The sequence below is a fragment of the Giraffa tippelskirchi genome, chromosome 6 (genome assembly GCF_054371585.1).
Source record: "Giraffa tippelskirchi isolate mGirTip1 chromosome 6, T2T-mGirTip1v1.2.pri, whole genome shotgun sequence".
Taxonomy (NCBI): domain Eukaryota; kingdom Metazoa; phylum Chordata; class Mammalia; order Artiodactyla; family Giraffidae; genus Giraffa; species Giraffa tippelskirchi.
In genome coordinates, this window is record NC_137280.1 from 105774657 (window position 1) to 105795025 (window position 20369).

Consider the following 20369-nt stretch of genomic DNA (forward strand, 5'->3'; position numbering starts at 1 on the left):
GTACCTGTTTGAAGAGGAAAAATCATATTTGATCCTCTAGAGGTGATGGTTTGACTTCCCTTTGCATCTAGACACATAAAAACATATATTCTAATATTATATTACCTAACCGGCAGAAATGCAATATGATGCTTGCCTTGGCTTATTTGATCCCTTTTGTGTTCCCTTCTGCTTAGCTTTGTTAAATTTAGTTTATTTGACCTAATAATGTAGGAAAAGATACTGTGACTCAGATGGTAAAGAATTTGCCTGCAATGCAAGAGACTCCACTTCAATCCCCTGGGCAAAGGAAAGGCAACTCACTCCAGTATGCTTGCTTGGAGAATCCCATGGACAGAGAGGCCTGGTGGGCTGCAGTCTGTGGAGTTGCAAAGAGTTGGACATGACTGAGTGACTAAACACACACGTTTATCAGGATAAACCGAGATAAACTCCCCAGCTTAGAGTCATCTGATCAGCAACCTTAATTCTATTCACAACTTTAATCTCCCCTTGCCATGTAACATAACATATTCCCAAATATCAGGGATTAGGACATGCACATTTTAGGAGGGCAATTATTCTGCCTACTGCAGAAGAGGAGGGGATAACAGAGGAAAGTCAAATAGTATGCAGAACAATTTTACAAGTCCACTTGTTCTCAAAAAAACACTGGCACATTGTCATTCTACAACAAAAATACATTAACTTATAATGATCAGTCACTCTATCCCGTATGTGTTTAGTTGAGGCTTACTCTCTGTGCAAATGAAATGCACTTAAGAGGGTCTGCATTTCTACAATAGAGAGGTGCTTAATCTACGGACTTTACCTAAGACATTGGTCCAAATGACTCCAAAGTAGCACAAAAGCCACTCTTTTCACAGATTAAAGACTGAGGCCGAAAGAGGTGATACAGTTCACCTACATTTTCACAGTAAGCAAACCAAAGACCAACTTAGACACCAGGTCACTTGACTCCCAACTCAGCACTCTTTTCCTACATAAAGCTACATGCCAGTGACTGATAACTTTCTTACTGTCAGCATTAAGGAGAAGTTAACTGTAGAACTCATCACTCTAGGAAGTGAAAATGAATCCAATCTTTCTAGTGTGATGAAAACTCATCATACTGTCATCTGAATGCTAGGACAACTTCAAATACAATTTATTGCTGCAAGGAGACCAGAACCATCACTTAGTTCCCAACATTCCTCTGGCAGACAATATTGTTTGGCTGACTCCACAGTTACGCTAAATCTTCTCACAAGGAAGAGATTAAAACATGCAAATACTCCTTTTTTTCTCTAGCATCCAATGAAAAAAAATAACTCTGCCAAAGAGACAAAAGGTTTTCTGGGCAAGATTTTGTCTTCATGATAAACGGACAGTCAGGCCTAGGTGATGTCTTCCTTTTTATTCCTACTCAGAGAACAAGAATGCTTTTGTTTGCTGCTCTGTCTCCATAAGAAAACAGTACTTGTTCTTACAGAACTAGAACAGAAATTTATATGGAATTATAAAAGCCCCAGAACTGGGAAAATTCTGGGGGAAAGAAATCCTGAGGAAAAAGAACAAAATAGGAGGCATACCCTTCCTTGACTTCACACACTACTACAAAGCTATAGTAACCAAAACAGCATGGTATTGGCCCCAAAACAGACATATGGATCAATGGAACTGAAGAGAGAGTCCACAAATAAACCCACACATCTACAGTCAATTTATCTTTGACAAAGGAGGCAAGAACACACAACGGAGAAATGACAGTCTTTTCAGCAAGTGGTGCTGAGAATGTTGGACAGCTGCATGTAAATCAATGAAGTTGGAACACACCCTCACATCTTACACCAAATGAACTCAAAATGGCTTAAAGACTTAAATATAAGACAAGGCATCATAAAACTCCTAAAAAAGTACCTAGGCCAAACATTCTCTGACATATGTTTTCTTCGGTCAGTCTCCCAAGGCAATAAAAATAAAAACAAAAAAAAGCAAATGGGACCTAATCAAACTTACAAGCTTTTTCACAGCAAAGAAAACCATAAACAAAACAAAAAGACAACTTATGAAATGGGAGAAAATAATTGCAAATGATGAGACCGACAAGGGATTAAATTCCAAAATATACAAACAGTTCATACAACTCAATAAGAGAAAAATAGACAACCCAATCACAAAATGTGCAGAGGACCTAAATAGACATTTCTCCAAAGAAGGCATACAGATGGCCAGTAGGCACATGAAAAGATGCTTAACGTCACTAATTATTAGAGAAATGCAAACCAAAACTACAGTGAGGTACCACCTCACACCAGTCAGAATGGCTAACATTAAAAAGTCTACAAATAACAAATGCTGGAGAAGGTGTAGAGAAAAGAGAACCTTCCTACACTATTGGTGGGAATGTAAGTTGGTTCAGGAACTATGGAAAATAGTATAGAGGTTCCTAAGAAAGCTAAAAACAGAGCTACCATATGATCCAGGAATCGCTCTCCTGGGCATATATCCAGACAAAACTCTAATTCGAAAAGATGCATTTACCCCTATGTTCACAGCAGCACTATTTACAATAACTATGACATGGAAACAACCTAAATGTCCATCGACAGATGACTGGATAAAGAAGGTAGGGTACATATATACAATGGAATACTACTCAGCCATAAAGAAAAGAAATAATGCGATTTTTAGCAACATGGATGCAACTTGAGATTATCATACATTATCTGACTTATCAAGTAAAGTAAGTTAGAAAGAAAAAGACAATTATCATATGATACCACTTATACATGAAATCTAAAATATGACACAAATGAACAAATACGAAATGAAATTAAGCAAAAACAGAGTCACATATAAAGAGGAGAGACTTGTGGTTGCAAAAGGGGTGGGGGTGGTGGGAGAGGGATTAACTGGGAGTTTGGGGTTAGTAGACACAAACTATCAGACTTAGAATGGATGGACAACCAGGTTCTAAGGTGTAGCATGGGGAACTATACTCAATGTCCTGGGATAAACCATAATGAAAAGAAAAGAGTATAAAAAAGAACATATATATATATATATAAAATTGAGTCACTTTGATTGTAGAGCAAAAATTAACACAACATTGTGAATCAACCATACTTCAATAAAAAATAAAAGTAAAAAAATTAAAACAAACAAAAAACAGTGCCTGTAATATACATAAATATTTGTTGAATAAATAAATATTTTGAATGATGCCAGGAGTTACAGCAGCTACTTGAAACTTAAAGGTAAAAATCAGGAGAATTCCAGAGACATAATCCTTGATATTAATATCAACAGCTGCCTCCCTCCAGACTTGTTATGTGACAGTTTAACTCTACTTGATATTCACTGTGTGTCAGGTTTTCTGTTATTTGCAGCCAAAAGCATTACTTATCTATAGAGTTGCTTTGTGTACTATGACTTTGCAAATCAGACAAATAAAAAGAACCTCCTCTCACTTTTGGGGAAAATTTCTAGGGTGGTAGTAATATTTAACATCTTGATAGAGATTCAAGCAAGTGTTCTTCAAAACTCAGTAGATATATTCTTTTGTTTTTGCATTTAATTGTATCTAAATTTTAACTAAAAGAATAAAAGAACAAATATTGAACTCTGATTAATGAGACACATGCTGAAGTTTTCATAAGGAACTTTCCTGATATCTGGAATTTACACTAAAATGCAAAAAACAAGATATGAATTGACAGAGGATTGATAGATACGTGATAAAGCAAATAGAATGTCTGAAGTAGAACAATGCTCATGCTCAAACATTTTTTTACTTTTCTGTAAATGTTAGAAACATAAGTATTTCCATGTTATAAATACATATGCCAGACATGGAGGAAATGATGACTTTGAAATTTTTATTTATGTGAGATAGAGTAGCCCTCTGGCTATGAGAAGGGGAGATGACTGGAAGACATCTTCTTAAAGTGTGTAGCAATCCTAGCACTAATCCACACATAATAAAATTTTCAATGGCACTTTCTTTCAAACTTGACAAAATTAATACTAAATTTCCTTGGAAGAATGAACAGACAGTGCTACTGCTACGTTGCTTCAGTCGTGTCCGACTCTGTGCGACCCCATAGATGGCAGCCCACCAGGCTCCACCGTCCCTGGGATTCTCCAGGCAACAATACTGGAGTGGGTTGCCATTTCCTTCTCCAGTGCATGAAAGTGAAAAGTGAAAGTGAAGTCGCTCAGTCGTGTCCGACTCTTAGCGACCCCATGGGCTACAGCCTACCAGGCTCCTCCGTCCATGGGATTTTCCAGGCAAGAGTATTGGAGTGGGGTGCCATTGCCTTCTTCGCACAGACAGTAATAGTTCAGAATTAAGAAAAAAATGAGTAATAAGGAAGAATTTATTCAGCTGCATATTAAAACAAAATAGGGGGACAATAAGAAAGCAGTTTCCCTGATTGAAATGTCATATGCTCCATTTCGAGAACTATGGTATATATGACACATTTTTTTTTTAAACTTCCTGGAAATGCTGGATTAAATCTAACTAACATTCTTTTACAGGGATAGTTGAGATGTGAAAAGAGTAAGGGAAGTCTCCAGAGACCAAAACTCCAGACTTAAACTAAAAACCACTTGCCAACTCCCCCATCTGACATAGCAGAACACAGTGGACCGTGATAAAGTGTGAGAAGAGAAACAGCAAAAGAGGAATTACAAAGACAAATAATTTCATTATATAAGTATTATACCAAATATCTGAAACACAAGTGCAGCTTTATAGCCAAGCATTCAGACGATCAGGCTTCCCAGGTGACTCAGTGGTTAAAGAATCCATCTGCCAATGCAAGAACTACAAGAGACATGGGTTCAATCCCTTGGTTGGGAAGATCCCCTGGAGAAGGAAATGGCAACACACTCTAGTATTCTTGCCAGGAGAATTCCCTGGACAGAGGAGCCTGGCAGGCTACAGTACACAGGGTTGCAATGAGTCAGACATGACTGAGCATGCACATACAGGGTTCAGAGGTACAGATGATCATCTAAATAAGTAATCTCCAAAATATTTCACATAAGTTGAATCAGGAAAAAAAAAAAAACTGTTGATCATGACACCTGTGTCTGTCAGAGTTCTCTAAGCAAACAGAACAAATAGAATATGTAACATACAAAATACAGAAAGAGTTTGGTTATGAGGGCTTGGCTTACGCAACCATGAAGGCTGACACGTAATAAAATCTGCCATCTACAAGCTGGAGGCCCAGGAAAGCTGCTAGTGTAACTCCAACTCAACCCCTGAAGTCTGAGAACTGGGAGGCCAATGGTCTGCAGACCCAAGAACCAGGAGTACCAATGCCCAAGATCAGGGTAGGATAGATGTCCCAGCTCCAGCAGAGAGCAAACTGATCCTTTTCCAGCCCCCATGTTCTATTCAGGCCCTAAAAGAGTTGATGATGCCCACCCACATGGGAAAGAGCATCTCCTTACTCAATCTAACAACTCAAATGTTAACCTCCTATGGGACCACCATCACAGATACACCCCAAAATAATGTTTTGCCATCTATCTGGGCATCCCTTATCCCAGTCAAGTTGACACCTATATCCATCACAAATCACTATATGTGTTCATTTATATATTGTGTGCATGCTCAGCCATGTCCAACTCTTTGCAACTCTATGGACTGTAGCCCACCAGGCTCCTCAGTTCATGGGATTTTCCAGGCAAGAATATTGCAATGGGTTGCCAGTTCCTTCTCCAGGGGATCTTCCCAACCCAGGGATCAAACTTGTGTGTCCTGCATCTCCTGCATTCATAAGCAGATTCTTTACCACTGAGCCACTTGGGAAGCCCCATCTGTGCTAGCCCCTTAAGTGCTAGCATATTATATATATTATAAAACCATACACAGAAATGTATGTTTAAAACATGAGTTTGAGTGTGCATTTGTGTGCATGTGTACACACGTTCTAATGTGATTATCTTGAACACATCCTAGAATGCTCACCCAGCTTTCTCACTTTGGAAACAAATGGTCTATATGAATCTATATCAGATAAATTGAAAACAAGCTGGTTAGAAAGTCCCACGTACTTCCTCTACCTTCTGGCTCATGACTGAATTCCTAATCATTCCTTTAGTTTTCGCTTTTAGCATAAATAACTTCCAGGGCCCTTCCTGAGAACACATTTAATTACAGAAAGTGGAACAAGAGCATGAAGGCAGCAGTTAACTCAGGGGGGCAACAGATCAATATGGAAGGCAGAGGGGAGGGCCAGAAGTCAGAGGCTTGGATAGCAAACATCCCTCTAAGGGATATGAAGCCATTTACTCAGAAAGAATTCACTGCACATAATTAATAAGACTGGAATATTCTTCAGCTTTCACAAATTTTGCTTTTAAATGAAATATTTAACTAGCCCACTTTCTTATTCCAGACACCGTTGGCATGGGGGGATTTGTGCAGCAGGCTGGTAGGACCAGCTGTCTCCCGCCCTCGTCTCTCATTCTCCCCACAATGTCGAAGAGAACAACCCCCAGAAGAAGGAAAAGATTCTTTGGTGAAGAACTTCTGAGTACTATGCTTCTTTCACACTAGCTGAATTGAGGACCTGGAATATTTTTAATTCTGGAATTTTCCATGCCTCTAATCCTGAATTATTAAAAGCAATCCTTTAAAAAAAATCTTTGGGCCATTTCAAATCTACATTCTTGCAACTGTTTTAGTTATTTTCCACTACTCATTTTATACACTTGAAGGTATACATACTTTAGTTTTGAGAAAATGCCTTAAATAAAACTGAAAGTAAAACCTACTAATTTTTCTTAGCTTTTACAGAAAATGAAATTCTAGCTAACTGAATGAGGAAAGGAATTGGGGTGGTATGGGTTTTTATTTGGCTATTTGTTTGAGAATATATAGAAAACCTGTATTCCTCTTTTTAGGTGTGATCCTAAAGCAGTCTTCTTACCCATTGGCACAGGCCTGGGCTACAGCTGAATTGAGTGACAAACTCAAAGTTTCCATTCCAATGAATCCACACATCTGTAGATCAAATACAGCCCATGAGTTATAGTTTCCACTCTCCTTCTTAAGAAGAAAAAACTGCTCAGGAATCTAAGTGTTGCTGATAAAGGAGAATATATCAAAAGGTTTGCATATCAAAAGGTTTATAATTATTTACTTATTTATTTGGTTGGCAAATTTTTCAAAATGGATTTCGCGTTCTTAATCAAAAGACAGCAATCATAAGTGGATGGATTCTTCTTGGTAAATTCAGGATAATCATGATGAATATCAGTTTCTGTACTCACTCCAGTCACATGTGTTTTTGAGTTCACATTTACTTTCTATCTTATTCCTGTTATTTTACTCCCCTACAGCTCTCACACTGCAGGTTTCTTTTGTTATGAAACTCCTTGTAGTCAATGTATTCAACTGCAAGAATTCTCTTATCAACCAGAAATCTGGACCTTCCTAATTGACCACATCTTAGAAAACAGAAGCCTCCTTATTTTAAGTGGTAATGTAGAGGCTTCACAGGAAAATCTGAAAGATGTTCCTATGAAAAAACAAGATACAATGGAATACTATTCAGTCATAAAAAAGAAAGATGTTGCCAACTGCATCAAAATGGATGGATTTGGAGACCATTTGGAGCTAAGTGAAGTAAGTAAGACAGTTCAGTTCAGTTCAGTCTCTCAGTTGTGTATGACTCTTTGCAACTACATGGACTGCAGCACATCAGCCTTCCTTGTTCTTCACCAACTCCTGGAGCTTACTCAAACTCAGGTCCATTAAGTCAGGGATGCCATCCAGCCATCTCATTCTCTGTCATCCCTTTCTCCTCTTGCCGTCAATCTTTCCCAGCGTCAGGGTCTTTTCAAATGGGCCAGTTTTTCACATCAGGTGGCCAAAGTATTGGAGTTTCAGCTTCAACATCAGTCCTTCCAATGAGTATTCAGGACTGATTTCCTTTAGGATGGACTAGTTGGATCTCCTTGAAGTCCAAGGGACTCTCAAGAGTCTTCTCCAACACCACAGTTCAAAAGCATCAGTTCTTCGGTGCTCAGCTTTCTTTATAGTCCAACTCTCACATCCATACATGACTACTGGAAAAACCATAGCTTTGATTAGACAGACCTTTGTTGGCAAACTAATGTCTCTGCTTTCTAATATGCTGTCTAGGTTGGTCATAACTTTCCTTCCAAAGAGTAAGCATCTTTCAATTTCATGGCTGCAGTCACCATCTGCAGTGATTTGGGAGCCCAAAACAATAAAGTCTCTCACTCTCCATTGTTTCCCTATCTATATGCCATGAAGTGATGGGACAAGATGCCATGATCTTAGTTTTTTGAATGCTGACTTTTAAGCCAACTTTTTCACTCTCCTCTTTCACTTTCATCAAGAGGCTCTTTAATTCTTCTTCGCCTTCTGCCATAAGGGTGGTGTCATCTGCATATCTGAGGTTATTGATATTTCTCCCAGCAATCTTGATTCCAGCTTGTGCTTCATCCAGCCCAGCATTTTGCATGGTGTACTCTTCATATAAGTTAAATAAGCAAGGTGACAATATACAGCCTTGACGTACTCCTTTCCCAATTAGGAACCAGTATGTTGTTCCATGTCCAGTTCTAACTGTCGCTTCTTGACCTGCATACAGATATCTCAGGAGTTAGGTCAGGTGGTCTGGTATTCCTATCTCTTTAATAATTTTCCATAGTTTGTCGTGATCCACACAAAGTAAGACAGAGAAAGACTAATGTTACACAATATTACTTATATGTGCAATCTAAAAACACAACCAATTAGTGAATGAATGTAACAAAAAAGAAGCAGACTCATATGTATAGAGAACACTAGTGGTTACCAATAGCAAGAGGGAAGGGGGGAGGAACAATATATGGGTAAGGGATTAAGAGGTACAAACTACTAGGTATAAAATAAGATATAAGGATATATTGGACAACACAAGGAATACAGCCAATAATCTATAGTAATATAAAGAAGCAGAACTTTTAAAAATTATATGTCATTATATTGTACACCCTATGAATTATATAATAATAAAAAATGCAAGGTGCTATTACTCAATTTGGTTATTTATCAAACTCTTGGTTATTTATATCTAGCTTTCAGATGTAACGTCATATGTGAATGCTAAATAAGTAAAATACCACTGAAGGACTAATCATCAAATACTTACATAGCAGCCCAGAGCATGTCAGTATTTCAGTAGAAAAAACAAGGCTCCAAGCAAAAATTTCTTGTCCAGATGACACTAAATCCATCAAGGTACTGTAAACTAAATTTCATTGTATGCTAAACAGATCTGTTCCGATTTGATGATTAACAGATACTTAAAATTCTGATCATGTATTACCCAGACTGCTAGTCTAACCCACAGTCTTTTATTTCACTCTATGCCTTGCAATTTTATTCCATTAAGAGTTCGTTAGACATGAATACAATGCCAGAAAGCCAGAATGAGTGCAGGTCAACCCCTAAAATGGAGACTTAAACAAAAGGGACAAAAACCAATACACACAACTAGGCAGAAATAATCATGTGTCCTTGAAACCAACGTTTCCTTTCAAAGGTTAAAGCAAATTTTCCTTTGTTTAAATTGCCAAGATCATAACTCCAATTCTTCACTTGTTTCTACTTAACTAAGTTTGGCTTCAAATTTCATGGTATTGATGCCAGACACGCTAAAGACACCTAACATAAAATTTAAGCATCAGAAAAGCAACATCACAAGTAAGCAAAAGGGAGCAACACAAAACGGTGGCAAAAAAACAAAAACAAAAAACAAAAAAAAATCTGTTATCTATTCCTGGGATTTTCAGAATACGCAATTAGTAAGCAATTAGAAAAGGTGGCTCAGACAGTAAAGCGTCTGCCTACAAAGTGGGAGACCCGGATTCAATCCCGGGGTCGGGAAGATCTCCTGGAGAAGGAAATGGCAACCCATTCCAGTATTCTTGCCTGGAAAATCCCATGGACGGAGGAACCTGGCAGACTATAGTCCATGGGGTCACAAAGAATCGGACACAACTGAGCGACTTCACTTTCACTTTCTTTAGAAAATCAGAGCATCCCCTCTATATGGTAGAACTTTTTCCTCTAGGTTATTTCCACACATTAAAAATAACCCACATGACAAATCAAGACAACAGAACCAGGTTGCTAAATCCTGTAACAGGCAAGAAAGCATCAAGCATCATCTATGTCATTAAGATATGCAAGTTCTTGGGGCTGATAAATCTGAACTTTGACAAATGTGTTTTGTTATTTCCATCTCTTTGGTATCGTACTATGTCCCTAACAAAACACCAAAAAAAATTTCATATTTATCATTTTTGGAGCCCTAACTTCTGGCACAGACAAAGCACCTCTTTGTTGTAGGAAAGCAGACACTGAAGGGTATCCATTTACATAGAGAGTGGGCCTCAGCCTAGGATGGAAGAACTGCCCATTGAAAAACTTATATTATATTTCTAAAAAGGTGTTCCCACATTTTTTAGAACAAATGTATTAATAATTTCAACTCTGTTCTGCATAGTCTTTGGTTCTTCTTTCATGACCCAGCTCCCTTTCCCACGCTGCAATAATGAATACACTAAATTAAAGAAAATCATATGGGAACAGAGATGAGCGGGATCAAATAGATCTAAGAAAGCACAATGGCTGTATTTCAGGAGGTTGGATAATTCAGTTATAGAATATTCCCCTCTGCTCTCCAAGATGCAAAGAAAAGCCAGCCACTTTGTGAAGCAAACCAAATAAGATCTCTCCTCCTCAAAGAGAGACTGCTGCTGCTGCTGCTGCTAAATCACTTCAATCATGTCCGACTCTGTGAGACCCCATAGATGGCAGCCCACCAGGCTCCCCTGTCCCTGGGATTCTCCAGGCAAGAACACTGGAGTGGGTTGCCATTTCCTTCTCCAATGCATGAAAGTGAAAAGTGAAAGTGAAGTCGCTCAGTCATGTCCGACTCTTAGCAACCTCCTGGACTGCAGCCTACCAGGCTCCTCCGTCCATGGGATTTTCCAGGCAAGAGTACTGGAGTGGGCTGCCATTGCCTTCTCCACAAAAAGAAGACTGTTCAGGGGATAAATCTATTACAGGGTTGGAGTTTCAAGGGGGAAAATAGATGCTTTTCCTAAGTGCTAGAAAACTAAGTGATTTATACATAATGTGAATGACCCAAAAGAAAAAAAGAACCTGGTGGACTCATTTCTGACAGACGAAGAGAGCTATATACAACAATACTGTATTAAATTTGTATTATGATATGGTAACTAGACTCAAATGTGGAGTACAAACCCCTTGCTCCTCAGGGAGGAGGTCTTTTACTATTAAAAGACCCTTCCCTCTTGCCAGTTGTCAGTCACCATGCCAGAGGGTGGGACTTTTTGGTAATAGCCTGTCCCTGCCCCTTCTATCCATTTCAGTGTGTATCTTTTATCCTTTGTTGTGGAGCTAGTTTTCAGGTTCTTATCAGATGAAATTGTTTCATAGGTAGCTTTATGTTTGTTAATCCATGCGAAGAGGTGAGTTTAGAGTTTTCCCATGCCATTATCTTGCTTTAGTTCCTAGGTGTAAAATTTGACCCTTTGACCCTACTGTAACAGCTAGAATTTACTGAATGCTTTCCATATACCCAAAACTGCCCTAATTAACAAAACTATAATTCAAAAAGATATAGGCAATCCTATGTTCATAGTAGCACTATTCACAACAGTCAAGGCATCAGTTCAGTTCAGTTGCTCAGTAGTGTCCGACTCTTTGCGACCCCACGGACTGCAGCACGCCAGGCGGCCCATCCATCACCAACTACCGGAGTTTACTCAAACTCATGTCCATTGAGTCGATGATGCCATCCAACCATCTCATCCTCTCATTCCCTTCTCCTCCTGCCTTCAGTCTTTCCCAGGATCAGGGTCTCTTCAAATGAGTCAGTTCTTCCCATCAGGTGGCCAAAGTATTGGAGTTTCAGCTTTAGCATCAATCCTTTCAATGAAGGTTCGGGACTGATCTCCTTTAGGATGGACTGGTTGGATCTCCTTGCAGTCCAGGGACTCTCAAGAGTCTTCTCCAACACCACAGTTCAAAAGCATCAATTCTTCAGTGCTCCACTTTCTTTATAGTTCAATTCTCACATCCATACATGACTACTGGAAAAACCATAGCTTTGACTAGATGGACCTTTTTGGTAAAGTAATGTCTCTGCTTTTTAATGTGCTGTCTATGTTGGTCATAACTTTTCTTCCAAGGAGCAAGTGTCTTTTAATTTCATGGCCTTAGTCACCATCAGCAGTGATTTGGATCCCAAAACAATAAAGTCTCTCACCATTCCCATTCCTTCCCCATCTATTTGCCATGAAATGATGAGGCCAGACGCCATGATCTTCGTTTTTTGAATGCTGAGTTTTAAGCCAACTTTTTCACTCTCCTTTTTCACTTTTATCAAGAGGCTCTTTAGTTCTTCTTCACTTTCTGCCATAAGGGTTCTGTCATCTGCATATCTGAGGTTATTGATATTTCTCCCAGCAATCTTGATTCCAGCTTGTGCTTCATCCAGCCCAGCGTTTCTCATGATGTATGTACTCTGCATATAAGTTAAATAAGCATGGTGAAAATATACAGCCTTGACATACTCCTTTTCCTATTTGGAACCAGTCTGTTGTTCCATGTCCAGCTCTAACTGTTGCTTCCTGACCTGCATACAGGTTTCTCAAGAGGCAGGTCAGGTGGTCTGGTATTCCCATCTCTTTCAGAATTTTCCAGAGTTTGTTGTGGTCCACATGGTCAAAGGCTTTGGCATAGTCAATGAAGCAGAAATAGATGTTTTTCTGGAACTCTCTTGTTTTGTCGATGATCCAGTGGATTTTAGCAATTTGATCTCTGGTTCCTCTGCCTTTTCTAAAACAAACTTGAACATCTGGAAGTTCACGATTCATGTACTGTTGAAGCCTGACTTGGAGAATTTTGAGCATTACTTTGCTAGCATGTGAGATGAGTGCAACTGTGCAGTAGTTGGAGCATTCTTTGGCATTGCCTTTCTTAGGGATTGGAACGAAAACTGACCTTTTCCAGTCCTGTGGCCACTGCTGAGTTTTCCAAATTTGCTGGCATATTGAGCGCAGCACTTTCACAGCATCATCTTTTAGGATTTGAAATAGCTCAATTGGAATTTCATCACCTCCACTAGCTTTGTTCGTAGTGATGCTTCCTAAAGCCCACTTGACTTCACATTCCAAGATGTCTGGCTCTAGGTTGGTGATCACACCATCGTGATTATCTGGGTCATGAAGATCTTTTTTGTATAGTTTTTCTGTGTATTCTTGCCACCTCTTCTTAATATCTTCTGCTTTTGTTCAGTGTATACCATTTCTGTCCTTTATTGTGCCTATCTTTGCATGAAGTGTTCCCTTGGTATGTCTAATTTTCTTAAAGAGTTCTCTAGACTTTCCCATTCTATTGTTTTCCTTTATTTCTTTGTACTGATCACTGAAAGGTTTTCTTATCACTCCTTGCTATTCTTTGGAACTCTACATTCAAATGGCTATATCTTTCTTTTTCTCCTTTGCCTTTCACTTCTCTTCTATTCATAGCTATTTGTAAGGCCTTCTCAGACAACCATTTTGCCTTTTTGCATTTCTTTTCCTTGTGGATGGTCTTGATCCCTGCCTCCTGTACAGTGTCACACACCTCCATTCACAGTTCTTCAGGCACTCTGTCTATCAGATCTAATCTAGTAGTCAAGGCATAGAAACCACCTAAATGTCCACTGACAGAAGAATGGAAAAAAGAAGATGTAGTCCATATACAATGGAATATTTCTCAGCCATATAAAACAATGAAATAATGTCATTTTCAGCAACATGCCTGGACCTAAAGATTATTATACTAAGTGAGATGAGTCAGAAGGAGAAAGACAAATACCTTATGATATCACTTATATGTGGAATCTAAAATAGGACACAAATGAACCTATCTATGGGACAGAAATAGACTCGCAGAAATAAAGAACAGACGGTGGTTGTCAAGGGAGAGGGGTTGGGAGAAGAATGGAGTGGGAGGTTGGGGTTAGCAAGTGAAGCTTTTATACATAGAATGGAGAAACAACAACGTCCTACTGTATAGCACAGAGAATTATATTCAATATTCTATGATAAATCATAATGGAAAATAATATTTAAAAAGAATACACATATATTATAACTGAATCACTTCGCTGTACAGCAGAAATTAATACAACATTATAAATCAACTATATTTCAATTTTTAAAAACCTGTCTTAGTTAAACAAAACAAACATTATTTCATTTAATACTGGGTGTAGTCTAAGTATCTTCATTTTACAGGTGAGGCAAACTAAATCTCACAAATAAGATAAAGCCATATCTAAAGCCAAGTAGCATTTCACAAATTACCACCAATGAATAATCAGCTACTTCAAGTAACTTCTTCCTTCCTCATCCATTTGGCAGTCTGATACCACACAGAGAGATACTAAAGACTGATGTATGCATTATATGTGGGAAGGAAAGAAGAAAATTCATATCAACAGAGCTGAGATTTTTCTTTCCCTAACTAAAGTTTGCTTCCCTTGCCTTTTTCTTAACAGTATTTCCAACTTTGTGGCAACAGACATTGAACAGGAAAAAAAGAAAAAAATCCATGTGTGTGAGCCTGGATAAGGGGTAGTTTCTATAAATTAGACATTTCTCATATCTACTTCCTAGACTAGCTCATTATGTGGCTAATTCACATGAAAAGGAGTGGCTATCAGATATTCTTCAACTCTCAGTCCTGAAGCAAGAATTATGCAATCAATATACACATTATTTTAAAAATTCCAACAAGATGTGATCTGGGTGTGCCATAAAGCTTAATATAAAAGAACTTCATTTTCCTACCATCTCTTGGGACTAAGCCTGGATGCACTGTTTTTCAATGTTCTCCATTAGAATCCACTCAATCATTTCTATTCCTTCACAGTTCTGAAAACCTTTGCTCATAGCACTTGAATCAGATCACACAGGTTTATAGAAGATACCCCATGCTGGATAAACCCTGCCCAGTCCTGTCATGGAAATTTCATTCTCTGGCTCTTTGACCAACAAGCCATCCCTGAAGCTGAGAAGGTAGGCCTGGGTGCCAGCCACCAGCTATGAGTCAGAGAGTTAGACTGGCCCAGGCTCAACTGGGAACCCAGAAACCAAGCTCCCCCAGCCAAGCAGTGCCTAATTTCAGGTTGACTGCCTTGCTGAGAGTTTCTAGGGCCAAGACTTGCCACCAAACAGGTTCTAGATGGTTGTCTCCATAACTTCTGTGGCCACTGTCAGAATGATGAGCTAGGAACTTTTTCCCAGACAACCAAAAGCATATTTCACTCCAACTTCTACATTTATTTCTGCATTCAAAAAAAACCCACAGGAATTCCTTAGCATGTCTTACTTGCTTTTGTATACTCCCAATATAGAGCCTGAAATACAGGAAATATTCACTACATGCTTATTGAACAAATGAATGATAGAAATAATCAGAAAAGCAAGGATGACTATGTAAAAATAGGTTAAATTTTAAAACAGCTATTCTTCAACCTGACATCACTGTCTAGACGCCAAGGAAAGATTGCCAGAAGGTCTCAAACTTTAGGTACTTAATAATCACCTGGGCATCTTATTATAATACAACTTTTATTCACTAGGTATGTGACTGAGCCTGAGTTTTGGTATGTCTGAAAATCTCCCAGGTAATTCTATTGACTGAAACCACATTTTGAGTAGCAATTTCCTAGTCAGCATCAACTAATTGGTCTTGCCATTACTAGAATCTTGGTGAGCTTCATGGGTCAGGCAAAATTATCCATGGTTAATAAAATAACATATATGTCTTGGCACACAATAAGCAGTCAATTCTAAAAACTCAAATCATAATTTCGTCAGAAAGATAATAAATTAGATTTATATAAGGCACAGGGAAATTTACCTAAAGAAAACTTACATCAAAAATCTTCTCATTCCCATACTGCTGAATGAATTTCAGAATTTTCTACCAGGTGAACTTAGTGTGGTCAGCTTTGGACCATAGCTTAAATTCACCAGCCAAATCTTCAGCTATAATAAGTCTTCAGATCAAGGTATAATTCTTCCAAATTTCTTCATGAACTTCATTCTCATGAAAAATGGAAAAAAATAGTGAAAACCTGATCACTATTCCATAATAGTTTTGTTATTCAATAACAAAACATGTGTTATTGATTTTTAAAGGGGAATAAGAAAGTAGAGAGCAAAATCGAACTTATATTGAGTAAAATGATAGATGAAGTTGACCGTGGTGTTTTACAAACTAAAGCCTTTGAGACCAAATGGAAAAGACAACATATCCCCATTGATAATTTAAAAGTGTGATTTTTGAAGAAGATATTCATTTGTTTACAGTGAGGACTTATATTGGTATACACTGCTTCTACAAATTAAATGATTACTCAAAAGTCTCTATGTAGTCTTTCTTTACAACCAATATTTAAAATAGTGGGTATGCTTAGCTAAGAGCTAGCATGCAAACTAGAATCTTAATAGGACTTAGAAAGTAAACACATAAACTAGAACACAAAGAACTGAATTGGTTGGACTCCAAATTCATGACACAGCCATTCAACTGTCCATGCAAGGTCCCTGTTTTGCTTTATTTTTCCTCTAATCTTCAATCTCCATTTCTAATCCATTCCTCCACCTGTAAGAAATTACTCTAATATATTTAGCACCTTTCCTAAACATGCAGGTATATTTGAAAGGTGGTACTGTTCTGTTGTGTGTTTATGTTTTAAATTTGCCAGTTATATCATGTTACAGGTCTTTTGTTATCTTCCATTTTCTTCTCAACACCATGTTTGAAAGATTTCTCCACATAACTCTGTCTTTAATTTGTTACCCCTGTGAATATCCACAGCATTTTTCCCATCTGCTCCCCTAGAGATAGATATCTATGTTTTTGACAATGCCCTGTTCTACAAATCATTTGCGAGTAATCAAGCTTATATACGCCTCCTTAGAAACTAAAAGTTCTACAGGAGTGGAGTGGATGGCTCCTGGGATCTACACATATGAAATTAAACTAAGTATCTCCAGACTATTTTCCAGAGTAGTTGTTGGAATCTATAGTCTCTGCTTGAACCATTGTTCTGTTAGTTTCTTCTTTTTTTAATAAACATTTGCTAAATATTCTAGATATTATCCCTTCTCAGTTTTTGAGTTCTCCGATTAACTTCTCTCAGCCTATTCTCTGTCAGTTGACTTTACTGATGGTTCCCTTCACTGAATAGAAATTTACAAGTTTTTATGTAGTCAAATTTCCAAAAATTGTTCTTTCTTGAACTATTTGTAGCAGATATGATTCCCCTGTTTTTTCCCAGCTAAAAGAACACAAACATTGTAGCACACATAGATAGATCTCTGATTTCAAGGAAAATTCAGACTCTCTCTCTAGCCCTAGAAGATGAATCTGACTGATTCAATCCAGTCATAGGAACCGCACTTCCTCTACCAGTAATTTCCTTAGATATCAGATATGACACAGTTCTGGACAAAGAAACAAAATAGGACACATGCTTTGGCGTTTCCCTTCCTCATACATAAATAGCTTCACTTGGAGAAAGCCGTGCCCACTCCTCTTCCTTTCCTTGCTCTAAGTTACAGCATGAGATAACTACCATGGAGTTAAAAAGGCACACTAAAGACAGGAGAGAAGAAAAAAAGTTAGAAAAAAGCTAGGTTCCAGATGGCATCACAAAGCACTTGGATTAATTCTATCAGATTTAAGCACTGTAATCTTTGTCATGTGACAAAAGTAAACCACTATTTCTTTAATCATGGCTGAGATTTTTTGTGACTTGAAACTGTATTTATCCTATATTATACATTCTCAGTCTGATACGAGGCTTCCCAGAAGTAGACCCTAAGATAAGGATTCAAGATGTAAAAATACTATAAAAAATACTAGCAAAGGACAAAGATATTTGAAAAGGATAATATGTGAAGATCAAATCTGGTTTGTTCTAGTGGTAGAAGGCTGACTTAACATCTGAAAATCAATGTAATTAACTACATCAAAAGATTAAGTTTGAAAAATCATATGATCATCTCAGTAGATGCAGGAAAATGACTTTATAAAATTAAGCATCTATTCATGATAAAAATTGCTACTATACTAGAAATAAATAAAACAGCTTATTGTGAAAAGGTATCTATGAATCCTACTGAAAAAATTATACTGAATGGTAAAACAGTGAAAACTTTAAATCCAAGAATAAAAACAAGATATGAATGTCTGCTATCACCAGTTCTAATAACACTATACTAGCTATTGCAATAAGTTAAGGCAAGAAAAAATAAGAAAAAGATTGGAAAAAACAAAACAAAACTGCTATTTTCCAGGTAGTATAATAAGTATGTAAAAAGTCCAAAAAATTCTACAGATAAACTATTAGAACTAATACATGAATTTCAAATAATCACAACATTTAAAATCTATTTTGTGTCTAAATATGGATAACAAATAGAATTTAAATTAAAAAATATTTATAATAAGGTCTTTAAAATACCTGACAGCTTGGAAAATATCTAATGAGAACTATGTAAAAACCACAAAATATTACTAAGAGAAACTAAATAAAGATCTAAATAAACAGTTAGATGTGGTATGTTCACATATTGTGAGTTCAAATTGTAAGGATGTTAGTGTTCATGCTTTATCTAAAGATTCAAGGAAATTCCACACAAAATTTCAGCAGGTGTGTGTGGGTGTGTACCTATGTGTACACATGGAAACTAGCTAACTTAAATACTATGTGGAAATTTAAAAGATTAATAATAACTCCGACTTCATTGAAAAAAAATTAGAAAACTTACACTACTGGATATGTTACTCTAATTAAGACAGTGATGTACTGGTGCAAAAACAGACAAAGCCAAAACAACAAGAGAATCAAGAGTAAGAATAATCGAGAGCAGAGCAGGAAGTCTGATACCCTCTTTCCCCTCAGAGAGACACTGACCCAACAATGATACAGGAACCAATTCCCTTGGTGAGAGACCTAGAAGTCAATTAATAGACTTCGATACAGCAGGCAAGCTCAAAGAGGGAAGGAAAACTCATGGCACTCACCACAATTCCTCCCACTGCTCAACATGGCACAATCAGAAGATTCCCAGATCTCAGCTTCTCCCTGGTGAGAGAAAGAAAAGACTGAAACATATGTCTAAGATTTAGACTTTGGGCAAGGAGGCTACCTGAAAGACTGGTTTCTGTCTTGCCTTAACCTAAGCACTGTTAAGAAAGAGCACCAGATTGGAAGTTCCAGAGAACCAAGGCACTGTTTTGAGGCACCCACTCCCCATAGGCCATTCCCCAGTTCAGTGGATCAAGCAAGGGGAAAAAAAAAAAACAATTCTTGACTTCTCCCTGGAGAGAGAGAGAGTTGGAACATACATCCAGCATTCCATCTTTTCTGTGGGCTGCCTGAGGACTGGTATCTCTCTCCTGCCTCAGAGCACTAATGGGACATGATATACTCTAGATCTCTAGATGCCTGGGGTTTGCTGAACAATACAAGAGAGCTGGGCAGCACATTGCTGCTCCAAAGTACCTGCAGAACAGCAGACAGACAGAGGCTGACACAGCTCTACCCCTCTCCCTCTGGGGAAGGAGAGAGGAGCATGTGCCCCAAGACTCTTATTGAGAACTGAAAGAGAAAACAAAAATGCCAAACAAGAATACTACATCCAACAAAACTGTGCTTTCCAAATGGAGGATAAACAAAGCTGAGAGAATTCATCATCACTGGGCTTGTCTTGCAAGAAATGCAATTTCATTTTCATTGATTCATCTAAGGTAAATTTGCACCTGCTACTGCTGCTACTAAGTCGTTTCAGTCGTGTCCGACTCTGTGTGACCCCATGGATGGCAGCCCAACAGGCTCCCCCACCCCTGGGATTCTCCAGGCAAGAACACTGGAGTGGGTTACCATTTCCTTCTCCAATGCGTGAAAGTGAAGTCACTCAGTTGTGTCCGACTCTTCGTGACCCCATGGACTGCAGTCTACCAGGCTCCTCCGTCCATGGGATTTCCCAGGCAAGCGTACTAGAGTGGGTTGCCATTGCCTTCTCCAAAATTTGTAACTATACACAGTAAAAAGAAAATCACATAGGAAAAAAAATAATTTTCATGACAACATTATTCATAAAATTTGAGGAAAAAATAAAAAGTTCATAAAGAGTAGGGTGGGTAAATTATAGTTTATATGACAGTATACTGGTGAAGGTTAAAGAGGAGAGTGAAAAAGCTGGCTTAAAACTCAATATTCAAAAAACTAAGATCATGGTAAACAGTCCCA

General features: G+C 38.0%; 1 long non-coding RNA gene across 1 annotated transcript in view; it reads right to left on the reverse strand.

The window, feature by feature from the left end:
• The window catches only part of LOC145509740 (uncharacterized), a 57427-nt gene extending 37282 nt beyond the window's left edge, over nt 1–20145 (reverse strand). The window contains exons 1-3 of the long non-coding RNA XR_014056374.1: nt 20001–20145; nt 19142–19202; nt 15980–16150 (exon numbers count right to left, since the gene is read on the reverse strand). This is a non-coding gene — a long non-coding RNA (uncharacterized LOC145509740). The remainder of the gene's footprint in view (nt 1–15979; nt 16151–19141; nt 19203–20000) is intronic.
• Between the last annotated feature and the right edge of the window lie 224 nt (nt 20146–20369).